Below are 21,053 nucleotides of genomic sequence, written 5' to 3'. Positions count from 1 at the left end.
CGTATATATCAGATAAAGAATTCACAAAACTAAACACCCAAAAAATGTGATGAAAAGATGATGACATTTCCCCAAAGAAGACACATAGCCATCCAGTAGGCATATGAAAAAGTGTTCATCATCACTTATTACCAGAAAAATGCTAATCAAAACAACAATGGGACACTGTTTTCACTGTGAAAAATGTCACATATCAAGAAGAATGGAAAAAACTAGTTTCTGGAAGGGACATGGTAAAAGGGAACTCTCTTTAACTCTTAATGGAAATGTTGTCTAGTTCAGTCTCTATGGAGAACAATATTAAGACTTTCCTATTTAAAATATAAATCTATAAAGCTTCCAGAGGATCCAGCTATCCCAATTCTCAGCATGTATCCCAAGAAATCACAAATATTAAATTGAAAACATATGCACACCTGTGTTCACTACAACACCAAATACAATAGCCAACATATGAAAACAACTCATCTGTCCAATGGCGTATGAATGCAAAAATTTGTGGTATACTATAATATAATGGAATTCTTTGCAGCTCTTAGAAAAGATGAAATCTTGCAGTTTTCTGCAAGGTGGATAGAGCAGGAGGGCTTGTGTTAAAGACAATCAGTCATAGAGAAAAGGAAAATTACACCGGACTATCTCATTTGTCTATAGCGTACATAGAAACAAAACAAGGAAATGAACGATATTGAAGGAAGACAAACCTTTGAGTTTGAAATAAAAATTTTAAATTACATAGCAGTGGGTAAAGGGGAGAGGTGAAAAGGAAGAGATGAGTCAGATGTAACAAAGGACATTAGTGGAGAGTCTTGGGCATTCTGAGTGGTGGTGAAGGTGCGGTAATTGTATATCAAAACCATAAAAGATTGCACAGTTGTAACTGTGTGACTATGCTATGATTTTAAGTGATATATTAATTAAAAACAAATTGCTGAGATTGAGATGTGGCAATGATTATATAATGAATTAACTCCAGAGTTCATTTCAATGGCTCTTTAACTAGAGTTTTCAGATGTATTCCAGGGAGAAGTGTAGATGAAAGAGGAGACAGTCCAAAATCTCTCAGGCCTATGTTTTCTCAAACTCAAGCTAAACAATCAATGTGAGAAGGAGTCATAGTTTAGTAAAAGTCTTCTGAACCTCATTACAAGTTTGACAGTCATTGAGAATATCCCTCAAGGCACCATATTTGAAACTGGTTATCAAAATATAGCTTCCGCTTTAAATGATGACCTGCCACACCTGTCTACACTTTCAGCTTATGGCATGGCAAAGAATTAAATTGCAATGGCTTCAATGTCTACATATTTAAACATATTAATCTAGCAAAACAAATACTCATTTACTTACCTATTTTATTTTAATAAAATATTTTTGAAATAATATTTTTATTTTTATGTATTTAAGACATAATAAACTGAAGGAAAGACAGAAAGGTGAAAATCCTTACTTGTTCTTTATAGCTGGGCAGAAATTTCTGAAAAAATAAGACATTTTAAAAGGAATTTAAGAGACACTTATAGCATTTGATTCTAAAACAATGAATATTCACTGAAAAGTAAACATTAAAATCACACCTTAATTAATCACTGTCACTGTCACTGTCATCCCGTTGCTCATCAATTTGTTTGAGCGGGCACCAGTAAGGTCTCGATTATGAGACTTGTTACTGGTTTTAGCCTATCAAATACACCACAAGTAGCTTGCCAGGTTCTGCTGTGCGGATGAGATACCTTGATAGCTTGCCAGGCTCCCTGAGAGGGGTGGAGACCTGAAAATTTTCAGGTTCCCCACATATTAAATTTGATTGTATTTTCAGTAATGGTCATCTAGTTAACCACACCAAACCATTGGTATAAAAGCCTCATGTCACTAAGCAGTAGAGGGTGTTAAACTTTAGAATACACAGAAATCAAGAGAGAACATAGATCTAATAGTATTGAAATGAAGCCCAGAATCTGCATCCTTAATGCACACCACTGGTTATTAAGATGCTTCCAGGGTCTGGAGTGATAGCACAGCAGGTAGGGTGTTTGCCTTGCACACGGCCGACCCGAGTTCGATTCCCAGCATCCCATATGGTCCCCTGAGCACCACCAGGGGTAATTTCTGAGTGCAGAACCAGGAGTGACCCTCGTGCATCGCCGGGTGTGACCCAAAAAGCAAAAAAAAAAAAAAAAAAAAAAAGATGCTTCCAGTATCTATGGCCAGCAAAATAATAGAGTGGGTAAGGTACTTGATATGTCAGAAGTGAGTTGGGTTTAATCCCTGGCACTCCATATGGTCCCCAGTATTACCAAGAATGATCCTTGAGTGTCGAGCCAGGGGTAACCACTGAGCTCTGCCAAGTGTGGCCCAAAATCCAAAAATAAAGACTTTTCCAGTATTTTTCTGATATCTTGATCGTTGATTCTGTTGAGACTGAAGTGGTCATTGAAGCCCTAGCCAATCAGGAAATTCAAACTCAGTATATCAAAATCCTCCATGAGCTGTATTGTGGATTCACCACCAGGATCTCACCATTCTACAAGGAAGTGATCATTGATGTAAAGAGAGGGGTGCGGCAGGGTGATACTATTTCACCGAAACTCTTCAGTGCCACCCTCAAGAACATCATGCGACAACTGGAATGGGAAGGAATGGGAGTGAAGATAGATGGTTGGCAACTATACCACCTCCGCTTCACTGATGACATTGTTCTCATAACGCCAAACATTAGCCAAGAGGCACAAATGCTGGCCGACTTCGACCACGAGCGTGGAAAGGTCAGATTGCAGCTGAATCTCAACAAGACGATGTTCATGAAAAACGAACTGGTCCCTGAAACTCCATTTGCTCTCAATGGAACAAACATCTCCGAATGCAGCAGCTATGTGTACCTGGGTCGAGAAATCAACATGAGGAACGACTTGGTGCCAGAACTGCATAGGAGGAAGAGAGCAGCATGGAAAGCCTTCAAGAGCATTGAAGAAGTGGTTAAGAGGACGAAGAACCTCCAACTTCGGGCACATCTTTTCGATTCCACCGTTCTTCCTGCACTAATATACACTTCAGAGACCTGGGCCCTACGCAAACAGGATGAGAACACTATTCGCTATTTGGGTATCCCAAAGAGGAATCGAAAGAGCTATGCTAGGAGTATCACATCTCACTCAAGTGAGAGAAGGAATCCGGCGTTATGACCTCCGTCAATGGTCAAGAATCAGGGACACTGTCTTGTTTGATAAGCCATCAAAAATCAGATGGGCCGGTCACGTAATGCGATTCAGAGAGGACCACTGGACTAGAGCTGTTACCAACTGGATTCCACGGGACATCAGAAGACTGCGTGGCCGCCCACCAACTAAATGGTCAGATTTCTTCATCAAATCCCTGAATGAACTATTTGAGGCTCTTCCTGTTCCTGGAGCAAGCAGATATCATTGAACTGCACTCGCATTCGACAGGGACAAATGGAGACATTACTGGTGCCTGCTCGAGCAAATTGAAGATCAACGGGACTACAAGTGATACAAGTGATCTTGATCGTCACTATTATCTCAGGTGTAAAACATCTTTTGCAGGGCCAGAGTAACAGTTCAAAGGGCTTTATCATATCCTTCTCCCTCGAATATATCTGTCAGAGAGGCCGGGGTTCAATTTCTAGCACCGCATAGAGCAACTTCTGAACAGAGAAGTAGAAAGCCATGAGAACTACCAGGTGTTTCCAAGAACCAAAATAATAGTAATGATAATAATGACAACAACAATAACAATAAATTTTTAATTACTTCTTTTAATGATCCCTTCTATGTTGATTAGAAATGGAAGGATTCCTATTGCTAGATGTTGTTTTTAATTTGTATTGATAATATTCAATGTCTCCTCAATAGACCAGGTATAATGCTAGAGATTTTCATCTTTATGGCCTCATAATTATGAATGTCAGTGAATCTGACCTGTTGGAACTTGAAGATTTTTCACTGGTTTGAATCATTATGCTTCAATGAATTTAACACATCAGTTTTCTTCTCTTTGTACAAAATATCTTTAAATCAGTACCATCTTGAGAAATAGGTTGTGAAACAAGAAATAGATGTGCTTCATCAATGAATGACAGAACATTTACAAACATCAAAAGAATTCAGCTTCTATAAAATTCAAGGAAGCTAAAATCAAAGTTGGCCAAATGTACAAGATTCCCTAGCTTCAGGAAGCTTCACTAGATGGTGAATTAGCCAAACTAACAAGATCCCAAGCTGATATGAGTTCTTTCAACCTATAATCACTCTCTTTGCATTGTAATAAGCACTCTTAATTCTATTCTAAAGCTCATTCAGAATTCCTTTTTGTTATAAGATTTTTGATAACTGTTTACTTAATGGAGTCTATCATAAATATGTTTATAACTTGCTTTTATGGAATAATTAGAAATATTTTCCCTTCGTTTGTGAAAATACAAAGATACTGCATATGTATTGCTAACATTCTGAATAAGTTGATTTGAAGAAGCAAATTATTTTTTCAAGAAGAAAATAAATTTTTGTTTGCAGTGCCAGAGATCAAACTTGGGTCATCACACACGCAGTGCAAGTGCTCTACCACTAATCTACAAACCCAGTCCCAAGAAGAAAAATTTAAGTATAAATTATATCATTTCCCAAGTACTTTTCAGTTTAAATGTTACCAAGATAAATAGTTAAATCTCTACACTTCGTTTTGTCAAAACTTTAAACAAGACCATATACTCAGATATGCCATGGCAAAACATTAGCTATTTTGAATTTTAAGTGTTACTTTATATTCAGAAAAAAATACATTTAAATATTTCTGATGAAAGCTTTCTCTAATTATAATCTATATTTAACATCACCATTAAGTCACTTGGTTTATCTAGAAAGATGTAAGGTGATTTATCTAGGTTATAAATTAAATAAATTGTTGGTTAATTTAAGGTTTAGAAGAATCTTATGCCTATTAAATTATAGAGGAAGTTGGGCAGTGTGATAATTAGTAACAGTCCCATTTCCTATACCACTTAACTGGTTATAAGAAAAAGACACTATAATTGCTTTTTGTGTCTTGTGCTACAAGGGGAAAAAAAATGTTTTATCCCCAAATCATATACTTAGCTCTAGGATAGAACTAATTGGCAGTGAGTGCAGAAATAGTTTGCTGGAAATTAACTCTCATTTAGATTTTTCTCTAAATAGTCCATGACTTTGGAGACTCTCAGGGAGGAACTTCTAAATAAACTTCCGAAAACTTAAGAGTCAGAGGATTATTTTAAAGAGCCCACCTGCTTGGATAGTCAAGTGAGAGAAAGTCAGAATTTTAATTTGTCTTTCGAACATGGAATCCCACAGACTAATTACCGAGCTGTTAAAATATTTACTAAGCACAAATAGTAGGACAGAAGAGATGGGGGGATAACAGGAGGAAGAGAAGTGGTGGAAGAAAATGCAGAATACTCTGAGGAATCTACTCACCGCCTTCACAGTGTTGCCTTTCTGCTCTGGCGCAAAATCATTAATAAAGCACTTAAGCAATAGATGATTCAAATGGAAGAAAGTAACCAAGGAATTCCTCTTCCTCATTTGGAACTAATGTCTTACTTTGGTATTTCACTTAAAATGATCCATACCAATCTTTCCTTTTAACAAGATACCGATGGCTTCCACTTAGAAATATTTTTAATTATGTTAGGGCATGGAGAGATAGTACAGTGGATAAAGCATAAATTTCTTTCATACAACTAACTCAGGTTTGATCCCTGGCATCTGACATGCCACCACTGCCAGGAATGAACTCTGAGCACAGAACCAAGAGTAAGCCCTGAGCACCACTGAGTGTGGCCCAAAAATAGTACCTTCAAAAATGAATCCTAAATAGGGGAAGACTTTTTGTTCCTTCTTCCCAACCTCTCTGTCAGGCAGTAAGTAACAGTGAAAACATCTCAGGCTAAATTCTGAAATTCCCCAAATCATTGCTTAACAAGCAGTAACCACAGCAACAAAGTCATGCAACCTATAAAGAGCATTGTGCTGCATTATCCAAACCTTTCCAATTATTTGCCTTCCAGTCAAAGTTCTTCATACTGGCTTCTGTGAGACTTCAAGGGAAATTCCTTTTTCCTTCTTCCAAGAAGATGAACAATGTCTGCTATCGGCTTCTTTCGGACATGGTCTGAGAATGAAAACATTACAGAGTGTCCCCGCCATGGAGATGCAGAATGAGTTAGAAACTTGAAGTCAAACCAGCAAGAGGGTCAAAGTGGATTCAGCTAAATGTTGAATCTGGGGTAGTATTTGTGGTGATGCCTATCAGATTCTCAACCTGTTCATTTTCTGACAATTTTTTTTGACAACCACATGTCTTTAACATCATTTATTTATTCAATAAAAAATAAAGTATTGGTGGAGGGCCAGAGAACTAGTACAGGGGTTAGGACGTGTGCCTTGCATCAGATCAATCCCATGCACTGCTCTGGGTTCAGTCCTCATGTACTGCCCTGGGTGTGACCTTGGAAGCTCCCATGGTCCCTGGTAGTCCCTAGCACTGCAAGTTCTTGACAGCACTGTGTCCTCCATCCCTCACACTGAACAGCCAGTCTGGTTGGTCAAGAGTCATCAGGAATGGCTCCCACAAACCCGTGAGCAATATTTGTGGGTCCCTCCTCCAAACAAAAAGTTATACCGAACATCCTTCATGCTAAATAATGAACTTTCTTTGCAGACTTACCAAACTATTCTGGTCTACGTTTTCAACTAAGATATTTTCAATTAATTAACCTCCATTGGGTAAAAATTAGTCTTCCTGCACAGATAGTCTACATCACAAGCTATTCTGAAGTATTAAACTCAAATACAAATAAGATAATAGCAGTCCTTCATCTCACTTACATACCAAAAAAATGCAAAAATGCCCTCTTCTCTTCTCCAGAGAAACATTTCTGATCAGGATTCCAAGAATGGTTACCCATAATTAAATGACTGACTCAATGCTTCACAGGAAGTTTAGTGGCAATGGAACTCCAGACGTGACACCTTATTACTAGAGCATAGATGACCTGTCAAAAGAAGAAATTTATGGGGTCAGGTACTAGTACAGTGTTAAGCTTGCCACATTGTTGACTTAGAAACCTTGTACATCCAAAGAAAGATTGTGTTCTAATCGTTGCTGCTTTCATGAGGTAGGAATGCTAAAATGTCTTCCCTCGGTTCCTTCACATCCCCATGCTAGTGAGAAAGAGAATCATTGCTTTCTGACTTCTCAGTTAGCTGGTGCTTCCAGTTTGGCACCTTTAAATGTACTTATCCTATTTCTTAAAGCCCCAACATAGTTATTTTGAAGTAAATAATTATCATTTCAAAGAGACTGTTTTCAGGGGCAAGAGCATGGGGCTGAAGCAAGTGCTTCTTGCATCCTGTCCTCCCAGCCCCTCAGGGAGTGGACCCCATGCCTAGCACAGAGAGAAGAGCTCTCCTGCCACTTCCCAGTGTGCCCATACCCCCAAACAGAAACTGTTTTCAAAAGTATGAACACCATTAAAAACCCTGAGATATAGCAAAATATACTAGAAATAAGAACAGTGGAGAATTCCCTTAGGTTTAAAGGACTGAAAGAAGGGAAAGGGTTAAGAAAACCTGAGATAGGACATCCTAAGAGAGCACTGGGCAAGAGCTGGACCTTTCCTTGACAGTGCCATCCAGCCTGCACAACTCCAAGGAGGAGATTCACAACTAGGGGAAGGCAGATACTCACCATTACACTTGCTATCCTGCTTGTGTATCCCCCTGGCAAACTGGATTGGAAACAAAAAAGGGAGACCCATGACTAGATCTGGGTAAAGAAAGGGAACCACTAAAAGTTGCTTCTTTTGTTTTGAGAAGCAAATGGAAACTATTCAGCACTCAGGGAGTACTTCACAAGAGCACAAGCCTTGGCCCCAACTTACCAATTTATAGCCAGAGCCACTAATCTCTTACTACATTCATAGTAATCTTGTCACAGGGACTTCCCTGGCTTTTCCTATGTCAAGTCCTCAGTTAGGCATATCTACATTACCCTTTGATAATAAGCCTCAGGCCCTCATGCACAAGTTGTGAGCATACAACAAAATTTATGTTTCAATGGGAAATTCATGTTGCCTACATACAGCATATCCTTTTAAAATAAGGACCCCCAAATCAACTTTGAGTCATTTTTGTTACTCTTCATAAATCTATCACAGACAACTTTACCTTCCAAATAGAATTTACTTTTATCCTGTCTAGAAAAATCAAATTTACCTACATGTTCAGTTAAATTCCTTACAACCTTTTTCTTTCAGCTGGACACAGATGTGTATAGTTTTTCCTATATATGAGTAAAATTAAGTATTTAGCATATTAATTTCTATGTCTGTAGTAGAGTTAGGATTTTGCTTTATTTTTGCTATCTTTCAACAGTAGTCTCAATTCTTTCCCTAACAGAAAAAAAATTGGATTCTGGTGGACATATAGAGAAAAATGGAATCACTTTCAGTGTTGGTGCAAACATAAACTTATTAAGCTTTTATGAAAATGTTTAGAGATTTGTCAAAAATTAAAAATACAACTCCCAGAACTCCTTGGGCTAGATATCCAAAAAGCACATTTTAAAAGATATATGAACCTCTATGTTCATTTCAGAATTATTTGTGACACCCAAGATCTATAAGCAACTCAAGTGCCCAAGATGGATAGGTGGGTAAAGAAGATGTGATCTATATATACAATGGAATAATACTCAGCTATAAAACAAAGGGTTTTTTTTTAGCTTTTTTGGGTCACACCTGTCAATGCTCAAGGGTTACTCCCGGCTCTGCACTCAGAAATTAGTTCTGGCAGTGCTCAGGGGATCATATGGGATGCTAAGGGTTGAACCCAGTTGGCCGCATGCAAGGCAAATGTCCTCCCAGTTGTACTATCTCTCCAGGCCCAGAAAAGAGATTCTTGCCTCATACTACAACATGGAGGGACCATGGATGGGATTGTGCCAAGTTAAATGAGTCATGAGAAAGATGACTACCAAAGGTTGTCACCTATTAGTGATGTACAAGGAAATAAAACAAGCGAACATATAATATCCAATAAAAAAACTATGCCATGAGCACTGATGAAAGAACTAAGATTATCAGGAAGGGCAGCTGTGAAAAGATGCCATTTACTGGTGTGGAGGTACATTGGCATTTTGGAGGTACTTGTTTTACGGTAATATTTACACTTTTATAAATAAATGTTATATCATTTCTTTACAATATTTTTAAATGAAATAACTTGACTTCCCTAACAAATTTGTTCTGGCAAAGGGTAAGTTTAATACTATCAGTGATTTACCTCAAATGATTAAAATCATAGATATCTTGCTATACAGATTCATAGAAAACAAGCAAGTTGATTGCATACTAAGGAAATAATTATGAAAGATCAAAATGTTAATCCCTTAATAGAATTCTATAATCCCATCCTTTTGGTTTATTTTGTCAATGCAGCCATGACTCAGAACCACAGTGAGATGCTGAATTCCAGAGCAATGTTGTTTGCTTTTTATACAGAATTACTATATAATTTTTCCTCTTCCTCTTTACCTGTCAGTTGGAGACAGCAGTAAGTCAGCTTTATTGAGCATGCGAGTTATTGAATTGGCATTAGATGAAAAGCTCTGAGTGCCTCAAAAAGAATTATTTTATTAAGTCCATTGGAAAGGAGAGGAAGCAGAGAGAGAACCACCTTCAGCGAGCAAGCAGAGAAAACAAACTAAATAATACAAGTTTCTATAAATCATTACTTTTAAATTGCCTTCTAGTCACAGGCTTCCCATTTCATTAGTCAATATTATATCCTTTCAAAATGTACCTTTAAAATAGCACTGTTAGCACTGCATTGTCGTCCCGTTGTTCATCGATTTACTTGAGCGGGCACCAGTAACGTCTCCATTTGTGAGACTTGTTGTTACTGGTTTTGGTATATCAAATACACCATGGGTAGCTTGTCAGGCTCTGCTATGTGGGCGGGATACTCTCGGTACCTTGCCAGCTCTCCGAGAGAGATGGAGGAATAGAACCCGGGTCGGCCGAGTGCAAGGCAAACACCCTACCCGCTGTGCTATCACTCCAGCCCCTCTCTCTACCTTTAAAATAATCATTATTAAAATGAGAACACAAACTAAATAGATATGCTTAGTTTAAATAGATATTTAAATAGATATACTTAGTTTAAAAGATTAATTAGGTAAGCCTGATGACAGCAGCTGGATGAGTGGTTTATGGGACCTTTATCTCCTAAAACATATGGAATCTATATGTGGGTACTATAACTATCCTTTTTTCTGCTGCCTCTCCCAGTGAAGATTCCTTTGAGATAAATACACTGAAGATACTAGTCCCCTTTGCTATGTAAAAGCTTGTTCTGGTTAGATTAGCATAGATGTAAATATCTATAAATGTTAACTGTTTATCCTGTTAATTGTTGGTTTAAGACACTAAATAGGCATGTGATGGAGAATCAGTCCACAAGGTTTTGAGTCCTCTGACCTTTATCTCTCTTATTTCTGTCTCTTTTCTTAATCCTTGCAGTGCCCCTGCTTCAGACACATTCAATATGGGCTGGTTCCCGGCAATTTCCCTCAAGACTAAATATCACTTATACAAAGCATGATTGAACTCTACAAGAAGAAAACATCCAATCCCATCAGAAAATGGGGTGGTGAAATGAACGGGAGCTTTCTCAAACAAGAAATCTGAATGGCCAAAAGGCACATGAAAAAATGCTCTTCATCACTAATCATCAGAGAGATGTGGATCAAAACAACAATGAGGTATCATCTCACACCACAGAGACTGGCACACATCCAAAAAAACAAAAGCAACTGGTGTTGGCGAGGATGTGGGGAGAAAAGGACTTTCCTTCACTGCTGGTGGGAATGCCAAGTGGTCCAGTCTTTTTGGAAAACAATACGGATGTTTCTCAAAAAACTAGAAATTGAGCTCCCATTTGACCCAGTAATACCACTTCTGAGAATATATCCTGGAGATGCAAAGTACAGTAGAAATGACATCTGCACTTATATGTTTATTGAAGCACTATTTACAATAGCCAAAGTCTAGAAAAAACCTGAGTGTCTGAGAACAGATGACTGGTTATAGAACTTTAGTATATCTACACAATGGAATAATATGTAGCTGTAAGAAAAGATGAAACCGTAAGTGGATCAACATGGAGAGTACCATGCTAAGTGAAATGAGTCAAAAAGAGAGGACAGACAGAGGATGTAGGGAGACTGCAGTCATTTGTGAAATATAAAGGAACATAATAGGAGAATAATACCAAAGGATAGTAGAGATAAGGGCCAGGAGGATTTCTCCATGGCTTGAAAGCTGATCTCACGTGCTGAGGGAAAAGGCAGGTGGGATGGAGAAAAGACCACTAAGTAAATGATGGTTGAAGGGATCACTCAGGATGGTAGATGCGTGCTGAAAGTAGACTATGGACCAAACATGATGGCTCTTTAGTACCTAATACCCAAAAGAGAGAAAGAGTAAGAGGGAATGTGTCTGCCACAGAGGTAGGGGGTACAAAAGGTTGTGGGTGGTGGGAGGGACACTGGGAACATTGGTGGTGGAGAATGGGCACTGGTGGAGGGATGGGTACTTGAACTTTGTTTGATTGAAATGTAATGACGAGAGTTTGTAAGTCTGTAACTATCTCACAGTGATTCATTAAAACTTTTTAATTAAAAATTAATAATAAAAAAGACTAACCATCACTCTTACCAAGCCTGTCCTAGATTGCCAAACAACTCACTTTTGAGTCCATCTTACTCTTATCTACCTATGCAAATGAACTATTCTCTTAGGAGAAACCCAAACATCACCTTTTCCATATGTTTCCTAACCATTCCAGCTAGAAATAGCTTACTATCTGTACTTCATTTGCCATACTAGGTAACCAACTCTATGAAGGATAACTCAGAGGAGAAAATTATTACAGGCAAACAAGATCTACTGTGAGAACAAATAACAAAACTACCAGTCACATCTCTTCCTTTATAGATTTTGAAACAATTAAACACATAGTGGAAAATTGCAGGAGTCAAACTGTCAGCTCTATTGCTACCAAACTAAATTAAAAGGCACAATTTGTACCTGAGAATGAAACTGAGCTTCTTATTAGCTTCCCTTTAGTTGGATTAAGTTGCCCATTCGGTATTGAGAGGAAGAAGTAGTTAGGATGATTTCTATTGCTCCCTAATTTGTCTATACACTAAACAGTACCAGAAATAGAAAAACACAGGCATTGTTCCAATGGGATGAGCCACTCATATGCAGTAATTTTACTGATCACAAGCATAGTAAGCAAAGAAGATAGAACATGGGACAAAAGTTACTTATGATGAAAATACAGAAAATCTATTGCTAATATAGAAATAGAGGATGAGTGAAATGTGATACGCATGAAAACAAAATTTAAATTTATGTAATTTATGTCTAGGAGTGAACAACTCACCCCTCTTTGGCTTGAGATATTTTAACTTTATCAATAAAAGTTATTTCAGCCTGTGGGTAAGATAAAGCTGAACAATGTCCACAGAGTTTTGACAATGTCAGGTTAAGGGGATGATCAGGAAAATCAATGTCAGAATTGATTGAGAATTTAAAATTTTACTTACAATGTGAGGATTGTGTCCTATCATGTCCAGATAATTCTTATTTTTAAAGAACAATGTATATTTTAGTTTTAAATATCTTGAGTTTTACTTGTTGGTTCAACACTGGTTAACAGATTTCCTGGGCTTACATTGATACACAAAATATTGCATGTTTAATTTCTATTAATTGGTGAAATTAGACCTATGCATACTTAACCTGTAAAATCACAATTAAGTCATGCCTGTTCCCCAAAGTTTTTCTCCATGTCTTATAGTTTGAGGGATTTGTTTCATAGCAATAACATTTGCCATTTACATCTCTCCCATCTTACTAATTTTTAATACATAACATAGTTTTTTATAGAAAAATTTATTTCTTATAGAATACAAAACCCAAAAGTCATAGGGATATTTCACTAGTAAAAAAAATTAATTTGTGGAAAAGTTCTTCTACAATATACACAATAATGTACACCAGTGTCACTTCAAAAAAAATTAAATACCATTTTATAAAATAGTTATGATGAATCTCAAATAGAAAAAATTGTAAATTTTAAGACAGTTAATTTTCTTAATCTCCAATCATTCATATAATACATTAAGTAAAATTAAAATGATCCAATGGGAAATATCAGGAAAATATAAAGAAGGGCTTTTTAGCTAAAGTATTAAGTCTCATAAAGCAAACATAAGAAAATTTCCCCTTTTCTGATGTAACAAATAAAAGCAGTTAGCAAAACTGCCTAAATTAGGGGTCCGTTTATCACTGGCTCTTTCAGATGGATGGGCAGTTGCTCTGGCAGCTTCCTTAAAGGCTCTCTACTCTTCACTGATTGGCATTGCGACAGATGTTTCAGAGTAAATTCCCCTCACAAATTGAATAGCTTCTGGGCTCTAAGTTTTACAAATCTTCCTGAGCATAGTATTGTTGACTGGGGGTCACTTAGATTTTCCTTGAAGAGCAGAGATATTAAGAGACTACAACCTTCCAACAGACCAAACAGCATTCTCTCTACTCTATATGTAAGTAATCTTTCTTTGCCTCAGATCAGGTTTCATATTCACCATTTATATCTGCTAGACACGCTCCTTAGAAGCCAAAGAGGCCCCTAGGGAATCAGTATGTGCTGAGGGGCAAAACAAAGGCTCCCAATCTTCTTGTCACTGTAATCTTTTTCTTAAGTTCCTTCATAGCCTCTGATCACAGAATTCACCACAAAACTCTATGAAACTAGAGACCAAATTTGATATCTTTTGTAAGCTCTCATTCGTGCCTGGAGCAGTGATTCCATCTTCAGAGCCTCCTTAAATTTTTTTCTATTGTTACTATGTTAGAATATATATATTCTGTATAATTATATATGTGTATACATTTTTAAAGGACTGCAGCGATTGCACAGTGGGTAGGGCATTTGCCCTGCATGTGGCCAACCCGGGTTTGATTCCTCCATCCCTCTCGGAGAGACCAGCAAGCTACCAAGCATCTCGTCCACATGGCAGAGAGCCTGGCAAGCTACCCATGGCATATTTGATATGCCAAAAACAACAAGTTTCACAACGAAGATGTTACTGGTGCCTGCTTGAGCAAATAAATAAACAACAGGACGACAGTGCTACTATGTCAGAGAAGGAAATCTTATCATAAGCAAACCCATTCCATTTGAGATAAAGTAAATATAAAATACCAGATGTTCAACAGATAAAGGAGTAGATGATCAACCTAGAGAATTATGTTAATGGCAACTTTCTCTACCATTTTAAGAAATGGTTCTATGGGACTGGAGAGATAGAAGAGTGGGTATCATATTGCCTAGCATGTGGCCAACCCCCAACTTCCCATCTCCAGCACCCCATATGATGGTTCTCCAGGGACTTCCAAGAGTGATCCCTGAGTGCAGAGCCAGGAGTAAATCCTGTGCACTGATGCGAGTGGCCAAAAGGACTAAGTAAATAAATATTCTAGTAACAAAAGTGGTATTATATGGGTAACCAGAAATGATGCTATCTGATCTAATTTGATTACATGAAAACTATGGTCAAAAAGAAACAGGGACTGGGAGATAGTGCAGTGGATAAGGCCTTTGCCTTGCATACAGCCAACCAGGGTTCAATCCCCAGTGCCACATATGGTCCCCAAAGCACTAACAGGAGTGACCCCTGAGTGCAGAGCCAGAAGTAAGCCCTGTACATTGTTGGATCTAGCCCAGCAATAAGAGAGAGCCAGAGAGAGAGAGAAACATATCCAACACCAAGATTTCTATCATAGCCCTTCCAAACATGACAAAAATCAATTTGTAAAATATAGTTAAGAAATGAAACCTATTTATACAAAGCCATTCTTTTCATAGGTATTATAACACTTATTCAACAAAATAATTCTGCATATAAAAGGATCCCACTAATGCAGTCCAAATAAAATAATTTGACATTTCAAAAATGGGCAAAAGACTTAATAGTAATTATTTCAAAGCAAACATGCAAGTTACCATTAAGGACAGAGAAAGATGTTTAGCATAGCAATTATGAAATTAAATCAAAGATATCAGTTCATATTTATAAGGAAAAAATACTGTTAGAAAACATGAGTAAAAATATAATCTTTCACCTCACACCACAGACTGGCACATATCCAAAGGAACAAAAGCAACTGCTGTTGGCGTGGATGTGGGGACAAAGGGACCCTCTTACACTGCTGGTGGGAATGCCAACTGGTTCAGCCCTTTTGGAAAACAGTACGGTCTATTCTCAAAAAATTAGAAATTGAGCTCCCATTTGACCCAGTGATACCACTCTTGGGAATATATCCCAGAGAGGCAAAAAAGTATAGTTGAAATGACATCTGCACTCTGGAATGTTCATTGCAGCACTGTTTACAATAGCCAAAATCTGGAAAAAACCCGAGTACCCAAGAACAGATGACTGGTTAAAGAAACTTTGGTACATCTACACAATGGAATACTATGCTGCTGTTAGAAAAGATGAAGTCATGACCTTTGCATATAAATGGATCAACATGGATAGTATCATGCTAAGTGAAATGAGTCAGAAAGAGAGAGACAGACATAGAAAGATTGCACTCATCTGTGGAATATAAAATAACAGAATGGGAGACTAACACCCAAGAATAGTAGAGATAAGTACCAGGAGGTTGGCTCCAAGGCTTGGAAGCTGGCCCCACATGCTGGAGGAAGGGGCAGCACAGATAGAGAATGAAACACCAGATAAAGTGTGGTTTGAGGAGCCTCACAGGATGGGAGATACGCGCTGAAAATAGACTATAGACCAAACACGAGGGTCACTCAGTGCCTCTATTGCAAACCACAACACCTAAAAGGAGAGAGAGAACAAAAGGGAATGCTCTGCCACAGAGGTGGGGTGGGATAGGGGAAATGGGGTGGGAGGATGGGAGGGATACTGGGAACATTGGTGGAGGAGAATGGGCACTGGTGGAGGGAGGTAAACAAATTGCAAACATGAAAGTTCATAAGTTTGTAACTGCACCTCAAGATGATTCACTAATAAAAAATAATAAACTAAAAATATATCTAATCTTTGTGCACCACCAGTGGGAATGGAAAACAGAGTAATCACCATGAAAAATAATTTGGAAATTCTAAAAAAATATTAATTAAACCTGAAGTTACCATGAGATTCAGCAATAGTACTTCTCAGCTTCTATCTAAGTGAACTGAGTGTAGAATCAAATAGATAATATTTATAGTAGAATTTTTAATATGTAAAAGAAGGAAGAAACCATCAAATTATTAAGCAAGCTAAGTATCATTCAAAACAAATCAAAACTAAAATGTTGCATCACGAATCACGAATCAGGAAATCTCGTTAATCGTTAATTTCTCGAGCAGGCTCAGTAACCTCTCCATTGATCCTTTCCCTGAGATCTTAGAAGTCTCTCTCTCTCGATGTCGCACTGGAGGCTCTTTCAGGGTCAGGGGAATGAGATCCAGCTTGTTACTGGCTTTAGCATATGAATACACCATGGGAAGCTTGCAAGGCTATCCCATGTGGGCAGGAAACTCTCAGAAGCTTGCTAGTTTCTCCCAGAGGGAGAAGTAGGTTATAAGATATCGCTTTTGGGAGCTTGCTTTTAAGTCTCTGGATGTTGGCCATTGATGGAATTACACACACCTGGGTTCCTCTGCCAGTACCTTCATGCGTGAGGCCTGTCCGGACATGTGGAGAGGGGCCTCAAGTATGGTTGTGGCTAGGTTCCGGTGGTCTTTGGCTCCTGGGAGCTCTGCGTGGGGTGGGGAGGGAAGCTGGAGCCCATCCCCTCCGAGGGGCCCCAGGAAAGACAGCCAGGCATGCAGGCAAGAGATTCTCTGCATATAGGGCTGCATATAGGGCTGGAATGATAACACAGAGGGTAAGGCATTTGCCTTGCATGTGGCTGACCCAGGTTGGATTCCCAGCATCCCATATGGTCCCCTGAGCACCGCCAGGAGTAATTCCTGAGTGCAGAGCCAGGAGTAACACCTGTCCATTTCCAGGTGTAACCCAAAAAGAAAAAAAAATGTTGCATATAAACAGAACATTATTCAGTCTTAAATAGCATCAAATAGGAGTATAATCTTCTACATGCTACAACTTTAATTTTATGAGTATTCTGTTAATATAGCACATTTCTAAAATAATATTATATAATCCCATTTATGTGTGTATTAGTTTAGGTTACTTTGACAAAAATACATAAACTGAGAAGTTTTGAACAATGAAGATTTTTCATAGTTCTGGAGGTATATAAGTCGGAGATCAGAGTGCCAGTATAATCTGGTTCTGGAGAGAAAGCTCTTTCTGCTTTGCAAACTGTCATTATTTTGCTGTTTTTATGCCCTTACATGGTGAAAATACAGGATCACCTTTCACACCCTCCTGAAGTATCCATCCTCACGATTTAATTACCTCCCAAAGTCCTCCTCCCTCAAAATACTAGCACATTTTGAGAATAGGGCTTCACCACACAGATTTTTAAAAAGACACAAGCAACCCATTCATAGCAATGTGTTGCCTAGAAAAAGTCAAACTCATCAAAACAGAAAGTAAAATAGAGGCTTCCAAAGACTGAGAGAGAATAATGAAGATTACTACTAATGTATGGGTACAAAATTTCTGTTGTGGATAATAAAAATTCTCTAGAAATGATAATGGTAAGGATGGTACTACATTGTGAATGCATTTATACTACTGTGTTGAACATAAAAAATAGGATGTTAATATTTGTGACATGTATTTTTCCACAATTAAAAACAATATTAATCTTTAGATTACCAAGGCCACTGCTCTACTCCTATTTAGTGCTAATAACCAAGAAATACTAGGTATATACAATTAGAGACTTTCTTAGTTCTAAAATGACATGAAAATTTTTCATCACAGTCATAACATTATGTTGTCACAGGCATTACATACAGTGTATGAGAGCTGTCATTATCATCATCACTGTCATCATCACTGTCATCCCATTGCTCACTAATTTGCTCCAGCGGGAACCAGCAACGTCTCCATTGTGAGACTCGTTGTTACTGTTTTCGGCATATTGAATACGCCATGGGTAGCTTGCCAGGCTCTGCCGCTGGCAAGATACTCTCAGTAGCTTTTAAGTTTAATGTAGTCCCATTTGTTGATCTCTGTTTTTACTAGATTGCTTAGTTCCGTGTCACGTTTGAAGATACCTTTATCTTCAATATCGTGGAGGGTTTCGCCGACCTTGTCTTCAATGTACCTTATGGTTTGTGGTCTAATGTTGAGGTCTTTAATCCATTTTGATCTGACTTTTGTGCATGGTGTCAGGTCAAGGTCTAAACCCATTTTTTTGCATGTGGTTGTCCAGTTGTGCCAGCACCATTTGTTAAAGAGGCTTTCCTTGCTCCACTTCACATCTCTTGCTCCCTTATCAAAGATTAGATGGTCATACATTTGGGGTTGTGTGTAGGGATATTCCACCCTGTTCCATTGGTCTACGGCTCTGCCTTTGTTCCAGTACCATGCTGTTTTAATTGTTACTGCTTTGTAGTAAAGTTTGAGGTTGGGGATGGTGATGCCTCCCATCATCTTTTTCCCAAGAATTGTTTTAGCTATCCTTGGACGTTTGTTATTCCATATGAATTTTAGGATTGCTTGATCCATTTCTTTGAAGAATGTCATGGGTATACTTATAGGGATCGCAAGAGATACAGTGACCAGAATACAAAGACTATCCACAGAATGGGAAAGGATATTTACACAATACCCATCAGATAAGGGGTTGATATCAATGGTATATAAAGCACTGGTTGAACTCTACAAGAAGAAAACATCCAACCCCATCAAAAAATGGGGCGAAGAAATGAACAGAAACTTTACCAAGGAAGAAATACGAATGGCCAAAAGGCACATGAAAAAGTGCTCTGCATCACTAATCATCAGAGAGATGCAGATCAAAACAACTTTGAGATACCACCTCACACCACAGAGACTAGCACACATCCAAAAGAACAAAAGCAACCGCTGTTGGAGAGGATGTGGGGAGAAAGGGACCCTCCTTCACTGCTGGTGGGAGTGCCGACTGGTTCAGCCCTTCTGGAAAACAATATGGACGACTCTCAAAAAATTAGATATTGAATTCCCATTTGACCCAGCAATACCACTGCTGGGAATATATCCCAGAGAGGCAAAAAAGTACAATCGAAATGGCATCTGCACATGTATGTTCATCGCAGCACTGTTTACAATAGCCAGAATCTGGAAAAAACCCGAATGCCCCAGAACGGATGACTGGTTGAGGAAACTTTGGTACATCTATACAATGGAATACTATGCAGCTGTTAGAAAAAAGGAGGTCAAGAATTTTGTAGTCAAGTGGATGGGCATGAAAAGTTTCATGCTGAGTGAAATGAGTCAGAAGGAGAGAGACAGACATAGAAAGATTGCACTCATCTATGGTATATAGAATAACAGAATGGGAGACTAACACCCAAGAACTGTAGAAATAAGTACCAGGAGGTTGACTCCATGGCTTCGAGGCTGGCCTCACGTTCCGGGGAAAGGTCAACTCAGAGAAGCGATCACCAACTACATTGTAGTCGAAGGCCATGTGGGGGAAGGGAGTTGCGGGCTGAATGAGGGCTAGAGACTGAGCACAGCAGCCACTCAACACCTTTATTGCAAACCACAACAGCTAATTAGAGAGAGAAAACAGAAGGGAATGCCTTGCCACAGTGGCAGGGTGGGGTGGGGGGGAGATGGGATTGGGGAGGGTGGGAGGGACACTGGGTTTACGGGTGGTGGAGAACGGGCACTGGTGAAGGGATGGGTTCCAAACTTTGTATGAGGGAAGTATAAGCACAAAAGTGTATAAATCTGTAACTGTACCCTCACGGTGATTCTCTAATTAAAAATAAATAAATTAAAAAAAAATAAAAAAATAAAAAAAAAAAAAAAGATACTCTCAGTAACTTGCCGGGATCTCCAAGAGGGGCAGACGAATCAAACCCGGGTCGGCTGCATACAAGGCAAATGCCCTACCCACTATGGCTCCAGCCCCCTATGCATGAGAGCATAGGATTCAAATAAAATATCATGGAAAACAATCTTTTTATGCTGAAAGACATTCAAAATTTCACAAATTGAAGTAGAGAAGTTCTTTATTAAATCATCTAAATGAAGACTACAAATTTGAACCATAAGATCACATAGAAATTTGAAGGCACAAGTCTCTGATATATAACCAAGATCATGCAACAGTTCATAAATAGAATAGACTTTTACAGAAACTGTGTCCACCTTGAGATATAATAATAAAATGGCAAACCATAATCACTCACAATTTTGAACAGATGTTTTCAATTTGTTCTATTACAAACCTGTTCCGATAAGTTTTAGCCAAAGAAGTGTCAGAAGTTCATTACATGACTAGTTCAATACTCAAGATGTTGACCCTGTATTTCCCCAAGAACATCAATTTTCTAATAAGCTATAGAATGTTCTACCTGAGTTGTGTCGCATGTAAAAAAAAATCACAGTGCTAAATCCAAGGTCTCAATTTCTTTATATTTACTTAAGCAATTTACATTTTGATAGGCACAACCACTGGTTGGATTGGTCTGATCAAAGCAAAACCAGATTTAGTTGATCCAAAGTACCTTATCATTCTAGTATACTTTATTCTATTATTGCAAAAATTGCTGAAATATTCAGCTCTTCCCATCTATATACTATTAATTTGGGAATTATGAGTACCCAGTTTTTGAGTTTATGATTGCCTGCCTCACTGCTTAATAAGATGGTAGCAATTGTCAATTAAGCTTTAATGATAGTATTAAAATGCAAACCAAAGTAACTCATATACTTTTCTATGACTTAGAAATAGAACTTTTGTTCTACAGAACAAAATCTATTAAAAGAGTCTC

The sequence above is a fragment of the Sorex araneus genome, chromosome 4 (genome assembly GCF_027595985.1).
Source record: "Sorex araneus isolate mSorAra2 chromosome 4, mSorAra2.pri, whole genome shotgun sequence".
NCBI classification, from domain to species: Eukaryota; Metazoa; Chordata; class Mammalia; order Eulipotyphla; family Soricidae; genus Sorex; species Sorex araneus.
Note: the sequence above shows the minus strand (reverse complement) of the source record.